At 33.3% G+C, this 7,803-nt stretch overlaps 1 pseudogene; it reads right to left on the minus strand.

The window, feature by feature from the left end:
* Positions 1 to 1,274: 1,274 nt before the first annotated feature.
* LOC116744072 lies at positions 1,275 to 1,769 on the minus strand (annotated as a pseudogene).
* Between the last annotated feature and the right edge of the window lie 6,034 nt (positions 1,770 to 7,803).

Here is a 7,803-nt window from a genome sequence, read left to right on the forward strand (position 1 = left end):
ATGAAGGTGTACTTATCTCAACCAAGGGATGAACTGTTTGTGACTTTTCAAATCACAGTCCTCTACATCAGTAAAGGAAATAGGAACAGAATTTATTGGACAGAAAAATAAGAGAAAAAATTTTAAATTCCATTAATATTTAATTAAGCTATCCTCTCTGCATGAAGGATTTCTGTACAGTAGATTTCTCCTATTCTTTGTCCCAGGTGAACTGTTCTAGCTATGAAAAAACAGAAATGTGTTTGTGTGAACCATAATGACAACCTACTTCACAGAGCAGAAATAATGATGGGTCCAGATGGTCCAGTGCAGGTGGTCGAAATTGCTAACTCAAAAGCTACCATTATTAAGTGATTTTCAAAGGGCTCACAGTTCATCCACCACCACCAATCAAGAGACACTTGCTCAGGCCACATTCCCTTGGATAAAAACTAAGAAGTAATTACTTCCTTTAAGGGATCCACATCAATTTCATCACAAAGTTATAAATATGAAGAAGGAATTTCTTTGCAATTCTTGTACAGATGTTATTAATTCTGCAAATATAGATGAATACAATGAAAGAAAAAACAAAATATCCAATATGAACAGTGATTAACATATACTAGTGTATACACACACACATACACAAACACACATGCATACACACATACACACATGCACACGCACATACATGCACACACATACACACATGCACACACATACATACACACATACATACACACACATACACACATACACACACATATTCACAGACAGAACACTATGTTAAAACACCAATTTACTAAGTAATTTTATCCTGAATTTTACATTTTTAACATTTGACTAAAGTAAAATGAATTAATAATTATCACATTTTATGATGGTTTAAATAGGATTGAGAACAAGTAAATCTAAAATACCTAATTTATGAAATAATTGTAATATTCATGTTTCTTTCTTTTTTTCTGAAATGGGACATCAAAATTTTTTATTACAATTCAACATGCTTTTCTAACAATGCTGTGGCCAAGCCACCCAATGTTTTCTTCACATTCCTTCCACACAAGTTAATTTGTTTCACAAAGTGGAACTAAAGTATATTCAAGTCATTCAAATGCAAGCTACATATATTCCTTATAAGTTACTGTATTAAGGTAGAAAAGAGATGCAAGAAAAATGACATCCCAGAACTTATAATATAGGTTATCAAAATATTGGTACACAATCTTTCCCAAGCTGCTTCATAATTATCCTAAAATTACCAGCAAGAAAAAATGGTACAAGAATGAGGTTTATGGCTCATCTGACTCCATGTCATAATTACTGTAATACTTATTGGTGTAATAATTCTCATAATTATCCTCAGAAGGATCTCTATGAGACTGGCAAAAACGACAGCTACATCTAAATCTTTGCACTCTTGAGGGAGTCTCAACGTCGTTCTGCAGTGGTTCTCTTTGAGAGTCGGATGGAGAAACTCCTTTGCAGTAGTGCTTTTTAATAGATTGAATCAGCTGCTCCATCTTATCTCTCTGATCAGTTAACATGGTCCTCACCCCTCTCCTACAGGGTATGTTTTCACCAAGTAACCGCCCAGTCGGTTGAGGTAGACATTGTGGTAGAATGAAGGGCAATTTGATACTAGGGTTGAGAGTCAAGTTACTGAGGTCCTTTATTAACACTTCAGACATAGTTTGAGAGGCAACTGGAATTTCCTAGGAATTTTCATCGATGGACATCTGAGGAGACTCCAGGCTCCAGGTTGGGTTAACCTCAGATGAATCCATTGGGAGCTTGAAGCTCCCCCAGACCTTTGGGTTCCAGTGGAAGGTGATGCTTTAGAATAAAATTGCTACCAAGTAGCCTGGAAGAACTACAGAGCTAAGAAAGAGGGAGAAAAATCCAAGCTGACACAGAGGGGAGAGAAGAATCCAACCCATGATTCTTTAAATTAGTTATTTTCAATAGGAAACATTGCTGCCCCCATCAGGCATCTAAAAATTTCTGAGGAAAACTTGGTTGCAAAATAATTGTTATAAACTACTGGAATTTAGAGGCAGAATACCCGGATTCTAAATATCCTCCACATCGTAAAACTGTAACACACAAGGAAGATTTGACCCACATGATTTAGCAATGCCCTTGTCTAGCAAGCTAGATCATATTCTAGGTCACTAAACAAATCTTATTTAATTTCAAAGAATTAAAATTATTCAGACAATATTCTCTGACAAAAAGAGAATTAAACATTAAAAAAAGCAGGATATCAGATACACCTACAAATATTTTAAAAAGCAAGCAAAACTCTACAAAATACTACATTGACCAAAGCAGAAGTCTCAAAGAAAAATAGAAAACATTTTGAACTAAATGAAAATGAAAAGACAACCTATCAAATCTGAAGAATACACTTACATCAAGATGGGAGGGAAATGTATAGTATTATTACTTGGCGACTTAGATGAAATGGATCAATTCCTTGAAAGACTCAAATTATCTAAACTCACCCTAGAAGAAATAGATAACATGAGTAGTACTAAATTTGTAGCTACAAGACTATACTTTCAGAGATCATTTCCATAGTTCATTACTAAATTTGCAGCTAAAACCTTTCTGAAAAAGAAAATGTCAGGCATAGATGGCTTCACTGGTGAATTACAACAAACATTTAAGGAAGAATTAATGCCAGTTCTTAAAAATGTCTCCCAGAAAATTTAAGAGACAGCAGCTCTTCTCAACTCACTTGAGGAAGCCAGCATCTTTTGACACACAAGACAGAAATAATAATAAAAAGAACAATATGACATAAAAATAGATGTAAAATTTCTTAATGAAATACTAGCACATTTAAATAATATATAAAAACAAACAAAAAAGCACAATCAGGAGAGTTATGTTAGGAATGCAAGGCTAGTTCAACATTTGAAAACTAATCAGTGTAATTCATTATCTTAAGACAGTTAACAAAGACAAAAACAAAGGATCATAGCAATAGGTGAGGAAAAAGTATTTGCCAACATTCAGCATCCATTCATGATTTAAAACAAAATTCTCAGCAAACTTGGAAAAGAAGGGACCTTTTTTAATCTGACAAAGAAAAACCACAAATATCTACAGCTAATGTCAAACTTAATTTCAGAAGACAATGTCTTTCTCCTATAATCCATATCTAGGTAAAGACTTCATCTTTAACCATTTCTATTCAGACCTATTTAAAGTTCCTACACCTAGTTTTATATCTTATTATTATTACCATCACTACTACTCAAGAAACCCCAGAAATAATAACTGGACCCACCTCTGTCTACACCTTATGATCTCAGTTATAGATCTGACTCACCATAGGATGTGAAAACGCCATATACTCCCTCCGCAACCCTTACAGCTAAGGGGTTCAAGTTATGTATCAAGGCTTTGCCAATCAGACTTAGCTTGATTTGGGGGCTAAAAAGGACCTCAATTCTGAACACTCCAGGAGATATAATTCACATAGATTTCCCTCACCCTGGAGTTCTTGATGAAAGAAATCTGTGTAGTAGAGTTCTTGCTTCTTCCATTGTACCAGGAAAGTCTATAGGGTGTGTTTCCAGCAGGGAGCAACTTGTGGCACTCAGTAGTCAGTGAGAAGGGAAGTGGTTTCCTCATCAAACCAGTCCTACAATATTACTGTTGTTGTTTTTGTTCTTGGGCTTAGTTCCCAAATGGAAGGCATTGAGCCTGGTTCTCGATCTTCATAAAAAATAACGAAATAATGCTATATGCAGCAACGTGGATGGACTTGGAGACTGTCATACTGAGTAAGGTAAGTCAGAGAAAGACAAATATCATATGATATCGCTTATATGTGGAATCTTAAAAGAAAGGGGGGCACAAATGAACTTACCTACAAAACAGAAATAATGTTACAGATGTGGAAAATAAACTTATAGTTACCAGAGGGTAAGAGGGGGAGGGATAAATTGGAAGATTGGGATTGACATATACACACTACTATATATAAAACAGATAATTAATAAGGACCTACTGTATAGCACAGGGAACTCAAATCAATACTCTGTAATGGCCTATACGGAAAAGAATCTAAAAAAAAGAGTGGATATATGTAAATGTATAACAGATTCACTTTGCTGTAAGCCTGAAACTAACACAACATTGTAACTCAACTATACTCCAATTAAAAAAAAAAGTAATAAAAAAGTTACCTAGTATCCTTTTCATAAACATCTATTCTGCTCTAGTAACAACCCTGAGTGATACGTTCCATAACTTTTGAACAGCCACCTGAAGTACCTGAATATTGTTTCAAGACTCTGCAAAGGAAGATACTGCACAAAAGAAATACTTTTATAATCTACAGACAAATATCTAAAATTTGAATTATAGTCCCAATATCTATTCTCTCTGAATCTCATTTTCTGCATCTGTAAAAAAAGAAAAAAAAAAGCATAATTGACCCATAGGATTGTAAAAGAGACTGCTTTGCACATTGTAATGACATGTTATAAAAAAAAAAAGTTTTTTCATGCAAAATTCTATTACAAGAACTCTCGAATTACTTTTTGTCCATTGAAAATTTAAAGTGAAGAAGAAAATTAATTACAAGTTTTTCAGCAAATATTGATTGTTCTGACTGTATTGTAAATTAAAATGAAGGAGAATTAAGTTCTTCATCATGGTAGAGTAGGAGATATATCAATTAAGATTAAGAAAAATATCTGTATTTACCTCAAAGTTAAAGATCGAGGGAAAAGATTATCTTGTGGTATATCAGGAGTTCAAAACTTTAGGTCACTGTTTTATACATTCAGAAGATATAAAAATATAAAACACCCTCAAGCTGTCAAACTTAAATCTACAAAATACAGTAAAGTAAATATGAGTGTATTTGTGCTATTGATCTTTTTTTTTCAAAATTGAACAAATGATTTGCAAACTGAGAAAAAGAAAAGTCACTTAAAGTTTTAAGCCTAATAAGAAAAATAATTTCAACTCACAAATGCTATTTAGTGACTAGAGTTTGCTCTTGGGAAATAAAATTTTATCATTTTAATAAAACATTCAGAAATTCTCACTGTTGTGCATTTTAAAGTAATCTAATTAAAACCTAACACATATATATGGAATAAAAAAAATGGTCATGAAGAACCTAGGGGCAAGACGGTAATAAAGACACAGACCTACTAGAGAATGGACTTGAGGACACGGGGAGGGGGAAGGGTAAACTGGGACAAAGTGAGAGAGTGGTAGTATATATATGGACATATATATACTACCAAATGTAAAATAGATAGCTATTGGGAAGCAGTCGCATAGCACAGGGAGATCAGCTAGGTGCTTTGTTACCACCTAGAGGGGTGGGATAGGGAAGGTGGGAGGGAGATGCAAGAGGGACGAGATATGGGGATATATGTATACATACAGCTGATTCACCCTGTTATACAGCAGAAACTAACACAACATTGTAAAGTAATTATAGTCCAATAAAGATGTTAAAAAAAATAAATAAATGCCACTCTGGGAAACTTAAAAAAAAAGAAAAAAAATGTCCATTGACAGATGAATGGATAAAGAAGATGTGGCACATATATACAATGGAATATTACTCAGTCATAAAAAGGAACGAAATTGAGTCATTTGTAGAGAGGTGGATGGACCCAGAGACTGTCATACAAAATGAAGTAAGTCAGAAAGAGAAAAACAACAGGAAAATGTATGCTAACATACATATATGGAATCTAAAATAAATGGTACTGATGAACCTAGTGGCAGGGCAGGAATAAACATGCAGACGTAGAGAACAGACTTGAGGACATGGGGAGGGGGAAGGGGAAGCTGAGATGAAGTGAGAGAGTAGCATGGACATATATACACTACCAAAAGTAAAACAGATAGCTATTGGGAAGCAGTCGCATAGCACAGGGAGATCAGCTTGGTGCTTTGTGACCAGCTAGAGGGGTGGGATAGGGAGGGTGGGAGGGAGGGAGATGCAAGAGGGAAGAGATATGGAGATATATGTATATGTATAACTGATTCACTTTGTTATAAAGCAGAAACTAACACACATTGTAAAGCAATTATACTCCAATAAAAACGTTAAAAAAAAACCCCAAAAACCTTAGGAGAAAATTGTTTAAACAATATATCCATCATTCATCATATTTGCATTGACAAATTTTTAACATAAACTGTCAAAATTTTAATTTTATAGACTGTATGTGCTGTTAAATCAGAAGTTCCAAATATAGTCTTCTACCTTGCATTGCTTTACACTAAACATATTTTCAAAACACGATCTTTAAAAAACTAACAAAGGTATCTATCTTAGAAGACAAGAAAATATGAGACAACATTCAGAAGGGCCCCCCAAATTGAGAAACAGAGAGGATTATTTTTTCCTTCCATAGGCCTACTGAAAAAAGTTATAAGGCCAGTGTACCATGAAGCTTAGTGAAATCACTTTAAATTATTTATTACATATGTTCTTCTTCCTTACAGTTTTTAATTATTTTGCTACAAGTTGTGTGATTTTATTCCCTATGGTTTAAGAAAATGCATAAGGCAAATTTTGGATGAACAGTGATAACTCAAATATAAGAACTTCTAGATTAAAATGATCATTTCAATTTCATTACTCCTCTTCAATGCTAATCAATTCAACTAAAAATTTCAATTATATATAGAGAAATGATAAGCTATATACTCATTTAAAATGACCACCAAAATATTGAGGGATTTAAGTTCTGAAATTTACCAAAAATGTTCAATTCTAAAATAATATTCAGTAATAATCTTTATTATATTTTATTATATTTCAAATTTATTTTTGAAGAGACATTTATTTAGAAATTAATAACACTATAGATGGTATACTGTTATACCCACAGATTACATTATTAGTTTGTTAGCTAAAAGAAAATGCAAGAAATAATCAGTGAATAATTTCCTTTTATAACGTTCCCAAACTCAAATTTACTAAAGAAAATTCCAGGCATTTTGTTTAGAAATAATGGCTTAAGAGAAAAGAGGGTATCTGAGCTTGAGACCTCATTATTTCCCTGCCTCAGCATGAGGTATTACAGATGTTATTAACACATAGACTCCTGGGAGAAACCTGGAAAGAAGTAGCCCAAAATTCTCATTAATTTTAGGAGGTGAAAACTGTGACAATCTGAATAAATAAATAGTGTTAATTGCATTTTTACACATTGGCATGCTACATTTTACAACCAAGAGAAAGGAATGAGTTGAAGGAGAAAAGTTTAAAAAACATTTTATGTATAATTGATCCAGTTTTGTTACAAATTATTTCTCAACCAAAAAAGGTATGAGCAATTACAGAATTAGAAGGAAGAGAAAATATTATTCAAATAATCTATAAATACAGAAACACATAATCCATTTTATTTGTATCATATCTACATAAAGGAAAAATTATTAGTATGTTGGGTATTTGCATTTATTGAACCCTGAAATAAGACCAGCCTCTAACATCTGCAGGGTTGACTCAAGTATAAATATGAAGGCCCACATACCATGTGTCTAAATATTGGGCTGGCCAAAAAGTGCCTTCGATTTTTAAGTAAAAATAAAAGACACCTTTTTCATTTTAACTAAGAACTTTACTGAACAACATATTCATCCTTTTGTTCCACTACCTTCTGCCATTTTTCAGGCAATATCATAATTCCATCCTCCCAAAACTTTTTAATTTTTTGAGCAAAGAACTGTTCCAGCTGCCCTTTACAGTCTTCCAGTGAATTGAAATGTTTTCCTCTAAGAGAATTTTGTAAAGACCGAAATAAATGGAAATCTGAAGGGGCA

Source organism: Phocoena sinus, chromosome 1 (assembly GCF_008692025.1).
Source record: "Phocoena sinus isolate mPhoSin1 chromosome 1, mPhoSin1.pri, whole genome shotgun sequence".
NCBI lineage: Eukaryota > Metazoa > Chordata > Mammalia > Artiodactyla > Phocoenidae > Phocoena > Phocoena sinus.